The sequence below is a fragment of the Muscardinus avellanarius genome (assembly GCF_963383645.1).
Source record: "Muscardinus avellanarius genome assembly, chromosome: 12".
Classification (NCBI taxonomy): Eukaryota; Metazoa; Chordata; class Mammalia; order Rodentia; family Gliridae; genus Muscardinus; species Muscardinus avellanarius.
The window spans coordinates 107,982,244-107,997,105 of NC_137798.1; the positions used below are offsets into that span (position 1 = coordinate 107,982,244).

General features: G+C 41.9%; 2 gene segments (V, D, J or C); both read right to left on the reverse strand.

The window, feature by feature from the left end:
• Window positions 1-593: 593 nt before the first annotated feature.
• On the reverse strand, window positions 594-1,074 carry LOC308271115 (immunoglobulin heavy variable 3-49-like). The segment is given in 2 exons: window positions 1,029-1,074; window positions 594-928 (listed from the first exon to the last, which is right to left on the reverse strand).
• A 10,106-nt stretch (window positions 1,075-11,180) lies between these two features.
• On the reverse strand, window positions 11,181-11,586 carry LOC308271116 (immunoglobulin heavy variable 3-23-like). The segment is given in 2 exons: window positions 11,541-11,586; window positions 11,181-11,440 (listed from the first exon to the last, which is right to left on the reverse strand).
• Between the last annotated feature and the right edge of the window lie 3,276 nt (window positions 11,587-14,862).

Sequence of the window (14,862 nt, forward strand, 5' to 3'; positions counted from 1 at the left end):
TTTGTGATAAATAATTGTTATTAGTGATGATTTGAAAACTTAGAAAGTAGAAATTACAGTTTTGAGGATTTCATAAATTATTTTAATTGGTGCATTGTTGCCATTCTCTTCATGAGGTACAAGATGCACACGTCATCACTAGCTCCTCCTGGGTCCCACCCCCAGTGCCTCCTTCCTCCCTCCTCTCTCCTCATGATTGACTTTGATATGTTTATGAATGTACACCATGCATCGTAGAGAATGTTCTCTTCATCCCTCTAATGCCCGAGGTTAAATAACCTTCTCGTCTAGTTTAACATTTATATTCAGGATTAAAGGAAATTCAATGGGATTCAGGATTAATGGTAAATCCATTTCAAACTGTCATATTAAATGTATTAATACTGATAACTACATTGTAGGCTTACAACATAATAAAGAGGACTTTCTAGGGAAAACAGTTATAGATAATGAAGTCAAAAACAGCAAAAAATAAAAGAATTCCAATGAACCCATTCTCAATCTGTTTCTATTTCTTAACCAGAAGCACCACCTAGAGGTCCTGAGCACCCCCTGCTGGTCCTGGGCACCCTGCAGGAGGTTTGTGTCTGGGCTCATACTGAAGTCCCCACACTGTGTCTTGCACAGTAATACAGGGCCGTGTCCTCAGGTCTCAGGCTGCTCATTTGCAGGTGCACCGTGCTCTGAGAATCGTCTCTGGAGATGGTGAATCTGCCCTTCACAGATGCAGCATACTCTGTTGTGCCACCATTGCCTTTGTTTCTAATAACACCTACCCACTCCAGCCCCTTGCCTGGAGCCTGGCGGACCCAGTGCATGTAGTAATCACTGAAGGTGAATCCAGAGGCCAGGCAGGAGAGTTTCAGGGACCCACCGGGCAGAACCAGGCCTCCCCCGGATTCCACCAGCTGCACCTCACACTGGACACCTGCAAACACAGAGAATCCTGCTCAGGAAACTGCCACAGTCCACTGTGTCTCTCACTACCGTCCACTCACACTCAGCGTCTCCTGTTCCCCATGAATTACCTTTCAACACAGCAACCAGGAGAACCCAGCTCAGCCCAAACTCCATGGTGGGTCCTCCGTGTGCAGGGCTAGGCTGATCACTGACTGGGGTCCCCTGGGTGCAGGGCTGGGCTCCTGTCCCAGAGCTGCAGGGTCAGGGCTGGGCTGGTTTTCATCAGCAGAGGGCGGCCCTATTTGCATGTCCTCCTGCCATATAGTAGGCTCTGCTGAGGGAGGACTCAGTAAGGGAGGGTCTCTGATCAGATGTAGGTGAACTGGGGAGTCTGCTCACTGACAGCAGTCAGCAACATGTGATTTTATTAGAAGATAGTGCTTTGATAAGCACACCCTTTAAATCATAGTTTTATATGTAATTGCATATAGAATATTCTTTTATTAAAATATTTCATTATTATCTAAGTGAATCAAGAAAACTGTATTCATTCAATCTATGTTTAGTATTCTTATTTCATTTACTTGTACAGAGATAACCATGTAAATTATTTCAATTTTATTTTGACTTTTCTCTGTTCTATTTGAAACAATGAATGCCATTGGCAATGTTTCTGGATTGACATGCAGGATAAGATGCTTCTCATAACTGAATCCATGCTCCTCACCACGAGGCGACATTGCCCCTGGACCAGCTCATGGATGTGGGGCTTGCCTAGTGATGTCTGCAGGACCTTCCTGCTGAGGGCAGGTGTGACTTTCATGCACCCTGTCTTCCCTTAATGAAGGTGCAGAATTCCAGGTTCATGCTGATGTGTTGTCAGGAATCACAGAAAATCCCTGCACTACTGTCTACCTTTTCATCACACCATCACCTGAGTTATCCAATTATTCATTATAGATGGATCAAGGGACTATGATTGATGATAGTGTAAATATCACATAGGGGAGTAAAATTTGATTATTTCCTGGTGTTCCCTCCTATAAAGCCTTCATGGACCCTACAGTGAGCATGTCAAGCCCTACCATTGCTCCTGCCCTCTCTACGTCCTCCCTCCCTTCTCCCACAGGTCCCTTGATAAACGCATCTTCTAGGTAATTTAATTATCCTTGTCTTTAGTGGACTTAAAATGTGTGTTTTGCTTTTCTAGGATTAAAGCATGTGTTTAGTTTATTGGCGTCTTTCAATTGCCATGAGTATCACCAACTCATCATGATGTAATGCGTGTCAAACCTTCATTTTCATGATGGGTAGCATTCCTAGGATGGACACAAAAGAGGTTAATAAGGAAACTGCAGGATCCTTGGGCTGCTTCCACTTTCTGAGTATCACATGGGAAGCAAGAACTCACTTGGACATGTTCATATACTATAAAATGTGGTTTTAAATCTCACACCTAAATGAAAATACAAACTATAATTTTATACAAAGAATTGGTCAATGTTTTAAATAAAAAAGACTTTAAACACAAGACAGTCAGGAATTCCTATGAGGAAAGGACCCATGATATCAACAGTGCAGTCACTGTTTCCAGGAAGTGGTCGATGTGAGGTGAGTGTGGGAACCAAGTTCCTCCTGCCAGCACCGCACCTTCTGCCTTTGGAAGCAGCCTGTCTCTCTCTGTCTTCTCACTGGCCATCGTGTGGACACAGCAGGACATATGGATTAGAACACAGAGTTCAAGTGAGGACATACTGTGAAGGACACTGCCAACAGGTCCGCCCTTCCTCTTTTATTTGATCTGTATTCTCTTCATGAGAGGAATACAAGGCAATGAGATTGGGAATATGGGAGTATGTCACTCAGAGTTACAAAGCCTTCTTGTTGATGAATCCCTGATGACTTTATTCTTTCTATTTTTAACTGGAAATGTAGAAAGTATAATGTGTCTTTCTTTCTGTTTAATTTTGGAATTAGAAAGTTTGTTATCCGGCATAAAAGGTCAACAGATGGAAAGACTTTTGTTGCAAGGTGTGTCAGGCCCAATTTCTCCTGCTGTGATGGTTTGGATATGAACTGTCCCACAGAAGAGCATGTGCGCCAGGCGACGCAGCCAGCGCCAGGCTTGGGACATGGCAGGAGGTGGTGTGTCATTGGGGAAGGGCCTAGGACTGTGTATGTCCCTGGTCCCGTCTTATTTCTCTGCTTACTGCAGAGAAACTGCCAGGTCTTTGATCAATCTCAAGGTCACTCCTATGTAGGGCAAGGAATGGATTTAGTCCCATTTTTCTGCAGATGGATAACCAGTTTCCCAACACCGTTTGTTGAAAAGGCTGCCTTTTCCCCAGCACATGTGTCTGGCACTTTTGTCCAAAATCAACTGGCTGTAAGTGTGTGGGTTTATTTCTGTCCCTTCTGTTCTGTTCCTTTGCTCTCTGCATGTGTTTTGGGGCCAAAACCATCTTTGAGCAAAAGCACAAAATGAAGGAATGAACCTCACATGGTTCACAGTCTGATCTCATAAACACAGTCTAACTTCTTATTCCATGAGACACTTAAAAAGTGCTAAAGATAAACGAAGGATCCAGTATAGGTAGACAAGAAACGGGTCTAAAGAAATGGAGAGATATGTTGGAAGTAATCATTGAATTTGACTTGTACTAACTATTTAAAAATCCTGAAAACAATTTAATATGCAGAATATATAAGGAACTCAACTCAGTAGAGAACAAAAACAAACACATGTTGGGCTAAGTTATAATCAAAGGCATGGACATGGTTCTTTAAAAGGCAGGCCTAGAGGTACAATCAAGACATTCTCTAGAGAAGCTCAGTGTCCCCGTCATCAGAGACAGGAAACCAGATCCACCGTGTGATTTCTCTTCCCCAGGTCAGAATGGCTCTGACCAGAACACTGGAGACCAAGGTCTGGAGGAGGTGGAGCAAGGAGCTCAGTCCCTGCTGGGCTGCAGGTCAGCACAGCCACAGGAAGGTGGTGTGAAGTGTCAAGCAGTGAAGGTGCCCCTCTGTGGGATCCAGCAGGACACACCCCAGGGAAACGACGTCAGCCTCCCTAAGGATCCCTGCAAGCCCAGGGTTACTCCAGCACTTCTCACCAAGCCAGGGCGTGCAGTGAATGGAAATACCCAGATACGGAGTGTTAATAAAAGAAGATATGCCTTGGGGAGTTCTACTCGGCCTCCAGAGACACAGTTCTGCCATTTTCCACTTCTGAATGGCAAGTAGGAATCCTTCTTTCAAAATGCCCTGTCAAGATTTAACTCCTGAGAATATTCCTGGGATTGGGGAAAACTGACCCTGCACACACTACCAAACCAGAATGAATGTCCTGAGACAGTGTCTCTTCTTTACTTATCAACCCGTTTGTCCTTCACAAGAGGCTTCCCTGTTCCTTAGAGAGTCAGTATGTCAAAGTAAAAGTCTTTATCTATCTGCTTGATGTACGTGTGACATCACCAGACCCAATATTCCTTACTCACTGTCTGGGGTCTCTGCTGTGCTTTTTGTCATAAATAACAGGTTCTGAGGTTGTTGTCATGACTGTGGCCAGCACAGGGGCATCTGTTCTCCTACTCTGGATTGCTGACCCCTCTCTCACCTGCTGTCAGCAGGCCCTGGGTGCTAATCCTTGCAAATAGGCACTTGGAGAATTTTGCATTAGTACCATGTGTTTTATTTATTTATTTTTAATTTAATTTTTATTTGTTTATAAGTGGAACATATTGAGAGTGGTGTACATTTACATTGTGCTTCATGCCCTTCCCCTCCATTCCCCCCCACCCCATAGAGAGTGTCCAGGTTAATCATGTAGTATTTATGCTATTACACATATTCGTATGTACCTCCTCCATTGAACAACCTCAGCTTTCTTCCTTTCCTATCCTTCCTTTCAAGCTTTGCTGAGATTTCCCCTCCATCATTTGGAATCCCTCTGGTAGTACCGCTATACACTAGCTTGGACATATTAGAGAAAACATATGTCCCTTCTCTTTGTGTTCTTGACTAATCTCACTTAACATAATGTTCTCCAGCTCCCTCCATCTTCTTGCAAATGCTATACTTTTCTTTATAGCTGAATATAATTCCATTGTGTGTATTTCCCATAATTTTGCAATCCATTCATCTGTTGATGGAGATCTAGGTTGGTTCCATATACTGGCTATTACAAACTGTGCTGCTATGAACATGGGTATGCACATGTTAACGTAGTTCTCTGATTTCAACCCCTTTGGGAAGATACCCTAAATGGTATAGCCGGATCAAATGGTGGATCTATTCCCAGTTTTCTCAGGAATCTCCACACTGATCTCCATAGTGGCTGAATTAGTTTGCACTCCCACCAACAGTGTAAAAGAGTTCCTCTTTCCCCACATCCTCACCAGCAATTGTTGTTTGATTTCTTTATGTTTGCCACTCTGATTGGAGTTATATGGAACCTCAGCGTAGTTTTGATTTGCATCTCCCTGATGACTAGTGATGTTGAACATCTTTTTATGTATCTATTGGCCATTTGTATCTCTTACTGAAGACCTTTTTCATGTATGATTTTATTCATCATCACAAGACCCCTGACCCTAATAATAATAATAATAATAATAATAATAATAATAACGATAAGGCAAATGATAGCAACAAGGGTGGAAAACATTGTTTCAAGTTTCAAAGGGAGAATACAACAAAAGATGATTGCTGTCAACTAAAATAAAGCTCAGCATTTTAAAAAAAATTTGTACTGATGATTGTCTACTTATTGGAAATTCACTGGAGCCAATTCAGATAGACTTTTTTTTTGTGGTACTGGAGATGAAACCCTTCTACTTCCGGACTACACTCCCAGACCTATTTTATATTTCATTTGGAAATAGGGTTTCTTAAGCCAGCACGACTGGCTTTGAACTGCGAGATCCTCCTGTCTCCGCCTCCCAAGAGCGGGGATTACCAGTGTGCGCTACCACGCCCGGCTCAGATAGATTTTAAAGGAACATGTGGCACTCATGCGTGCATACATGGGAAGCATGAATTAGACGGATTGTTATGCTCACAAGCAGTCTCACAAAAGCATTGGCACCAGGTCGAGGATGGCCGCATTTTCTAGCAAACATCTTCTCTGTCTCTGTGCACACCACTATGTAAGTATTCTTTAGGAGAGCACTCTATCACTGTCTCCAAGATGAGTAAAGACTCTGCAGAACTGATGAAAACTATAAACCAAATGGCCTTAATAGACAATACAGAATATTTCAACCAGAAAAAACAGAATACACATTCTTCTCAGCAGCCCATAGCACCTTCTCCAAAATAGATCACATTCTGGGGCACAAAGAAAGCACCAGCAAATTCAAAAGATGTAATATAATTCCCTGCATCTTTTCAGATCATAATAGAATGAAAGTAGAAATCAACAAGAGGAAACCCAAAATAAACTATTTAAATACATGGAGATTGAATGATACACTCTTGAACGACAAGTGGGTAAGAGCAGAAATTAGGGGAGAAATAAAGACATTTATGGAATTAAAAGAAAATAGAGAAACAACTTACCAAAATCTATGGTACACTTTGAAGGCAGTGTTGAGAGGAAAGTTCATAGCATTGAGTGCCCACATAAGAAGAATAGAAAGCCACCAAGCAAACAACCCAATGACACAACTCAAGGACCTAGAAAGACTGCAACAGTCTAATCCCCAAGCCAGCAGAAGGCAGGAAATTATTAAAATCAGAGCATAAATAAATGAAATAGAGAACAAAAATCAGTTCAAAGAATCAACAAAACAAAAAGCTGGTTCTTTGTTTTGCTAGTGTAGAGTCTTTTGAGCTCTTTGTATACTCTGGATATTAGCCCCCTATCAGAATGGTGGCTGGTAAAGATCCTTTCCCGTTCTGTAGGCTTCCTCTTTAGGTTATTGATAGTTTCCTTTGATGAGAAGAAACTTTTTAGTTTGATGTTATCCCACTTGTTTATTCTTGCTTTAATTTCCTGAGCTTTGGAGGTTTTGTTGAGAAAGTTACTGCCTGTGCCAATATGTTGTAGTGTTGAACCTATGTTCTCCTCTACTAACTTCACAGTCTCAGGTCTAATTTCTAAGTCTTTGATCCATCTTGAGTTGATTCCTGTGTTAGGTGAGATATAGGGGTTTAGATTCATCTTTTTACAAATGGATAGCCAGTTCTCCCAGCACCACTTGTTGAAAAGGCTGTCTTTTCTCCAGCGTATGTGTTTGGCCCCTTTGTCAAAGATTAATTGACTAAAGATGTGTGGGTTTGTTTCTGCATCTTCTATTCTAATCCACTGGTCAGTATATCTGTCTTTGTGCCAGTACCATGCTGTTTTTACTACTATTGCTCTATAGTATAGTTTGAAGTCTGGGATTGTAATGCCTCCTGCGTGTTTCTTGTTATTGAGAATTGCTTTGGCTATTCTAGGTCTTTTCTTTCTCCATATGAAGTTCATGATTGATTTTTCTAGGTCTCTGAAGAATGTCACTGGTATTTTAATGGGAATTGCATTGAACCTATAAATCAGTTTTGGCAGAATGGCCATTTTGATGATATTTATTCTGCCTATCCATGAGCACGGGAGATCTTTCCATCTTCCAAGGTCTTCTTCTATTTCTTTCTTTAATGTTTTATAGTTTTTGTTGTAGAGGTCTTTTACATCTTGGGTTAGGTTTATTCCTAGGTATTTTATTGGTTTTGAGGTTATAGTGAATGGAATTGTTGTTTTTGTTTCTTTCATTGTGGATTCATTGTTGGCATAAAGAAAGGCCACTGATTTCTTTAGGTTGATTTTGTAACCTGCGACTTTGCTGAATTTGTCAATCAGCTCCAGAAGTCTTTTGGTTGAGTTCTTTGGGTCTTCCAGATAAAGGATCATGTCATCTGCGAATAAGGAAATTTTACTTCCTCTCTTCCTATGTGGATTTCTTTGATTTCCTTCTCTTGTCTGATCAAGAAATGGGCAAATGAACTAAATAGACACTTCACAAAAGAAGAGATACAAAGGGCTAATAGATACATGAAAAGATGTTCTTCAACACTGGCCATCAGGGAGATGCAAATCAAAACTACACTGAGATTCCATCTAACCCCAGTCAGAGTAGCAAGCATAAAGAAATCAAACAACAACAAATGCTGGCGAGGATGTGGGGAAAGAGGAACTCTTTTACACTGTTGGTGGGAGTGCAAACTAGTTCAGCCACTATGGAGATCTGTGTGGAGATTCCTAAGAAAGGTGGGAATAGATCCACCATATGATCCAGCTATACCACTCCTGGGTATCTTTCCAAAGGGGTTGAATTCAGAGAAATACAGCAACATATGCATACCTATGTTCATAGCAGCACAATTTGTAATAGCCAAAATATGGAACTGTTGCAGACTAAACTCAGTCGGGTCGTTATTGTCCGCTCCCGGTCAAATCCTCAGAAAGATGGGGCAAAAGGCAGGTGAAGTTCTGCAGAAACTTATCTGCAGCGATTCTTTCCCCTCTATGAATTTCTTAAGTTTTTTGGTACAACGCTTTGGAAAGAACCTGAGGTGGACAAAGGCTTCTTGAGCCAATGACACTTTATTACAAAAACCCCAAGAAATTTATACCCTTCACCAGTAAAGTTAATAATAAGAGAAAGAGGGGTGGGTGTCTTTCAGCTGGCTGTTGGCCTTCGAAAGATTAACTCCTGATCCTCTCCAAGGTCTCGCAGATAAGCAGTTCCAGGTGGCAACCTCCCAGAATAAACTGGCATAGTCAAGGCTTGGGAGCTTCTCGGGGAATCTTCTTTAACTTTTCCTGGAACTTTCCATCTTTTGGGCTCAGTTCATATAGCAAGTGTGGGGAAATGTGGTGATTCAGGTGGATGTGATGGAGTTTCTTCAGGTGTTGGCATCTTATCTTCTAAATTTGAAAGCTTAAGCATACTCACAACACAGTTTGGCTGACAAAATATCACAAACAACACCACAAGGTTCTTAGTTCTAATTGTCAGATGTATTTCCTTAACTGCTGAGCACTCTTCTTTAGACAACAAGCCTATTAAAAGCCTACTCATTTTTAATAATCCACTTCCCTGTCACAAACTCTCTGCAGCCTGTTTCTAACTTTCTAATTCCTTTCTTTCCCAGTTGGGACTTTTTTATGATAAGCTCTTCTTCATGCAAAAATGCTTTTCTTACTCTTACGGTATTTCCTTTCCTTCATATATATATATTTAGAACGTCTGTCCTTTATTTTGTCATATTTATTTCTAACCATGCGGCCAGTCTCCCTATCTCCAGGAATGCTCACACTGAGGTAAAAGTCAACAATCTTTTTCCTTGGGTCTATTGTATTTGGGCAGCTAAGTTGTTTATCAACTAAATTGCTTTAAGGTCACACACAAGGTTTTTATCTTCTCTGTCTCTAGGCAGGATTTCAAGGGTAAACAATAATTTTGAACTGAGCTACTTTAAATGAGGGTCAGAGGCCATTTGTGATTGTTGCAGCTGGAATGCTTATCACAGCGTCTGAGTTCTGGCCAGTTTTTCATTATTTTTGAGCAGAGCCAAGGACGTTTAGACAAATTATTAGAGAATTTATTTCCACGGACTCAATGTTATAGTCCTGATCTCACATCACTGGAGCAATTTGTGTAGAGAGTTAAAAGGAATCATTACCAAGAAAATAATAGTCATGAAGGGTATCTAAAAGTGGGGGGTACTTTGGCCAGAGACGACACCTCCTTCTCGGGGCTTGTTGCCGATTAACTATGTGGAGTGGGGTCTCAACACATAGATGCCGAGGCGGCAGGCGGTCTTGGCATGGAACCAACCCAGATCACCATCAACAGATGAATGGATAGCAAAACTGTGGGAAATACACACAATGGAATTCTATTCAGCCATAAAGAAGAAAAAAACAATATCATTTGCAAGAAGATGGAAAGCCCTGGAGAGCATCATGTTAAGTGAGATCAGCCAAGCACAGAAGGAGAAGATACACATGTTTCCTCTAATATGCCCAAACTAGAAAACACAAAGGATACCAGTGGGACTCCAGATATTACAGGGGAAATACTAGCTAAGTTTTAATGGAAAGATAGGAGAGGAGAAAGGCCGATCTTGATTAATGAGGGTCTACACCTGAACATGTGTAAAATTATGAATAAGACATGGTTAACCTGGACAACCATTGGTGGGAGGGGGGAAGAGAAAACGGGGGTGGGGGGGAGAGGGCACCAAATATAGTGTAAATGTATACTATTTATGTTCAATAAAAAAATTGTTAAAAAAAGCTGGTTCTTTGAGATTAATAGATCTGACAAACCCCTGGCAAACCTAATCAAAAGAAAGAGAGAATCAACTCAAATTATTAAAATCAGAAATGAAAAAGGAGACATCACCACAGATGGAGGGGAAATTCAAAGGATTATTAGAAACTATTTTGAGAATTTATACTCCAACAGACTGGAAAACATGGAGAAATCGATAGATTTCTAAGCACATATAACCTACCTAAACTGAACCAAGAGGACATAGCAAGCCTAAACCAACCAATAGCAAACAAAGAAATAGAAACAGCAATCAAAATCTGCCAACAAAGAAAAGCCCAGGCCCCAATGGGTTCCTAGCTGAATTCTCCAAAACTTTCAGTGAAGAACTAACTGTGTGTTTATAGCATTGTTTATAGATAAATGAGGTTTGTCAGAGTCTAGATGATTTATTGCAATTAAGTAAGGCATAACACCTGTAGTTATTCTCTGAATTAATATACGTGGCTTTTTTCTATCATAATTATTGTAATCCAAAGACATCATAGTAAGCACTGAATACTAATGAAAGGAAATTTTCATGGGAACTCTTTACATAGAGAAAAACCTGCGACACTGAACAAATATAGATTTTAAACATCCTGGAGCACTGTGCGGTGGTTCATGGCTCTATTCCCAGTACTTGTGAGACTGAGCCATGAGGATTTCATGTACAAGTCAAGCCTCACCAAATTAGCAAGCCTCTCAACAACCTAGTAAGGCCATTTGAAAAAAAAAACCTGAAAAAATGGGTAAGGGTTTATCTCAGTGATACAATTCCCCTGGATTAAATGCACACAGAGTAATTCTCCCTCTCTCTCCTTAGAACTTACATCAGAGAAATGATCACTTGCTGAGTGTGTCCTGAGAATCCCCTGCAGGACCTATGTGTCCCTGCAGAAGGTTTGTGTCTGGGCTCACACTGAGGTCCCAACACTGTGTCTCTTGCACAGTAATACAGGGCCGTGTCCTCAGGTCTCAGGCTGTCATTTGCAGGTGAACCGTGTTCTTGGAGTTGTCTCTGGAGATGGTGAATCTGCCCTTCACAGAGTCTGTATAGTAGGTGCTACCACCAATGGCTGAGACCCACTCCAGCCCCTTGCCTGGAGCCTGGCGGACCCAGTGCATGACATAGTTACTGACAGAGAATCCAGAAGCCAGGCAGGAGAGTTTCAGAGACCCTCCAGGCAGCACCAGGCCTCCCCCGGACTCCACCAGTTGCACCTCACACTGGACACCTGCAAACACAGAGAATCCTGCTCAGGAAACTGCCACAGTCCACTGTATCTCTCACTCCCGTCCACTCACACTCAGCATCTCCTGTTCCCCATGAATTACCTTTCAACACAGCAACCAGGAGAACCCAGCTCAGCCCAAACTCCATGGTGGGTCCTCCGTGTGCAGTCCTGATCACTGACTTGGGTCCCCTGGGTGCAGGGCTGGGCTCCTGTCCCAGAGCTGCAGTGTCAGGGCTGGGCTGGTTTTCATCAGCAGAGGGCGGCCCTATTTGCATGTCCTCCTGCCATATAACAAGCTCTGCTGAGGGAGGACTAAGTCAGGGAGGATTTCTGATCAGATGTAGGTGATCAGGGGAGTCTGCTCACTGACAGCAGTCAGCAACATGTGATTTTATTAGCAGATTGTGCTTTGATAAGCATAACCTTTAAATCATAGTTTTATATGTAATTGCATATAGAATATTCTTTTATTAAAATATTTCATTATTATGTAAGTGAATCAAGAAAACTGTATTCATTCAATCTATGTTTAGTAATCTTATTTCATTTACTTGTACAGAGATAACCATGTAAATGATTTCAATTTTATTTTGACTTTTTTCTCTTCTATTTGAAACAATGAATGCTTTTGGCAATGTTTCTGGTTTGACATGCAGGATAAGATGCTTCTCATAACTGAATCCATGCTCCTCACCACGAGGCTACACTGCCCCTGGACCAGCTCATAGATATGGAGCCTGCGTAGTGATGTCTGCAGGACCTTCCTGCTGAGGGCAGGTGTGACTTTCATGCACCCTGTCTTCCCTTAATGAAGGTACATAATTCCAGGTTCATGCTGATGTGTTGTCAGGAATCACAGAAAATCCCTGCACTACTGTCTACCTTTCCATCACACCCTCACCTGAGTTATCCAATCATTCCCTATAGATGGATCAAGAGACTATGATTGACAGTGTAAATGTCACACAGGGGAGTAAAATTTGATTATTTGCTGGTGTTCCCTCCTATGCAGCCTTCATGGACTCTATAGTGCGCATGTGAAGGCCCTACCATTGCTCCTGCCCTCTGTAAGTCCTCACACTTTTCTCCCACAGTTGAAGGAAAATAGCATTCTTCTTCAGGTTTGCTGGGCAGAAGTTTCCAAATGGAAAATGATCTGGAAAAACGGTTGCATTTCTAGATGTAGGTAAGCAGTAATAAATCTCAGCCGTGATAAAGCATGAGGATATCTAGCGCACAGGCGTGGACCCACAGAGGCGGAGACCTCTGCCCTCTTGCAGAATCTGCCAGGGATGTGGAGAATCCCCACCAGCTGTGTCTGTTGCTCTGGAATACTGGAGGACAACAGAGACCACAGCCCAGTGTGTTTCAAGCTCCTCTGCAGAGTGGATGCACTGACCCCCGAGCCACGGCAGTAACACTGGGAATTGGGCCCCTGTGTGGACCACGCAGAGTCACAGGTCTCAAGAAGCACATTTCCACAGTGACCTGGATGAATATGCGACATCCCAAGTCAAAGACCTTCTCATGCATTTGGAGTGAATGTTATCACGAGCACTTTGAAGAAGGATCTGGCTTCACTGCCCCACAGAACCTGGCGTCAACCTTGTTTCAGAAATCCCCCCGGATGCCCCAAAGCCTTCAACCCAGGCTGTTAGACTCCTCCCAAAGGTGAAGCCCGGTCAGGGGAGGCCAGGGCTCCTCTGACAGAAGCTCTGCAGGTCCAGGGTAGGTCTGAAGATAATTAAGAGCATCCTAGGATGAGAAGACTCTGTCTAATTATGTTCCTTCTCACTCCGCAGCACTGCTTCAGTCAAATCTGTGCTTTGTGTAGGAGAGCACAGATGGATTTCCATGTTCTCTAAAACACATTGAAGCACGGCACAGAAGACATGGATCCACAGAGGACCCACAGGTAGACACACGTGCAGAGGACATAAGACTCTTGAAAAGCAGTTCCTTATAGAAAAGGATGCAAAATATTCCCCCAAGAAAGTCATGTTCTAAGTAAAATAGCAATGATTCACCATGATCTCACACGATACAATGCAATTATGAGTGAAATCAGCCAGATTTGAGGGACTGCCTCTAAGGAAAAGTGCACCATCTCTACCCCAATTTCTGTTAAACTTTCCTTACTCTTTTGGCTTTATTCCCACATTTTCATTTTCCATATGATTTTTTCTTTTTTATTGGTGTTTGCAGTCATACATCTTACTGGGGTACAGGATGGTACAGGTATACATGCACACGTCATTCATTTAGCCCTTCCCCAATAACCACCCCAGCTCCTCCCCTCCTTCCTTCTCACTTTGGCTTACTGACTGACTTTGAAATGTCTGTGAATGTACATCATGGACATGAAATAATTTCCCACTTCTGCCCTCCCATCTTCTTGAGTGAGTCCCATTATTTGCTCAACTATGGTTTCTTAATCTTCCAGAATTTCTCCTATGACCCTCTTTCTCCCAGATTCCTCACATATGATTGGATAACAAAACTATGGGATATGTACACAATAGAATTTTACTTCGCAAAAAAAAACAACAAAATCACATCATTTGTGGGGAAATTGATGGAACTGGAGAACATCATACTAAGTGAGATTAGTCACAAAAAGTTAAGAACCATACAACAGGATTTTTTTCTAGCTAAATGAGGTTTGTCAGTGTCTAGATGATTTATTGCAATTAAATACAGGCATAAAAACTGTAGTTATTCTCTGAGTTAATACACGTGGCATTTCTTTCTATCATAATTATTGTAATCCAAAGACATCATAGTAAGCACAGAACATTAATGAAAGGAAATTTTCATGGGAACTCATTACAAAGAGGATAAGCCATGACACTGAACAAAATCAGATTTTATTTATTTTTTATTTTTTACTTTTTTATTTTATTTATTTTTTTGGCAGGTCTGGGAATGGAACTCAGAGACATTCAACCTCCGAGCTACACCCCCTGCCCTATTTTTTATTCTTATTTTGAAACAGGATCCCACCAAGTTGTGGAGGACCTAAGTAGCTGAGGCTGTCCACAAACCGCGATCCTCTGGTCTCAGCCTCCTGGATGCTGGGATTACAAGCATGCACCACCACACCCAGAGAAAGCAATACTTGCATTAGACTTTCTAGGTTTACAACTTATGTTCTAATACTATATGACTGCTCTGTTTCCTTGCAGTCATCATTCATAATATCTATATACTTTCCTTTTCTTTCCTTATACTTTTCACTAAATGTAGAATATTTCCTGCTCTCTCATATTCTTATAGAGGCCCCACTCAACTGTTGATTCTCCGCCCAGATATCATCTCCCAAACTCGAAGCATATTCTTGACACCTTCCTCCTAGTGGCCTGAACCCCATCTCTGGTGCCGGAGCATCTTGAGGCACCTGGTGCATATTGCTTATTTGGTCA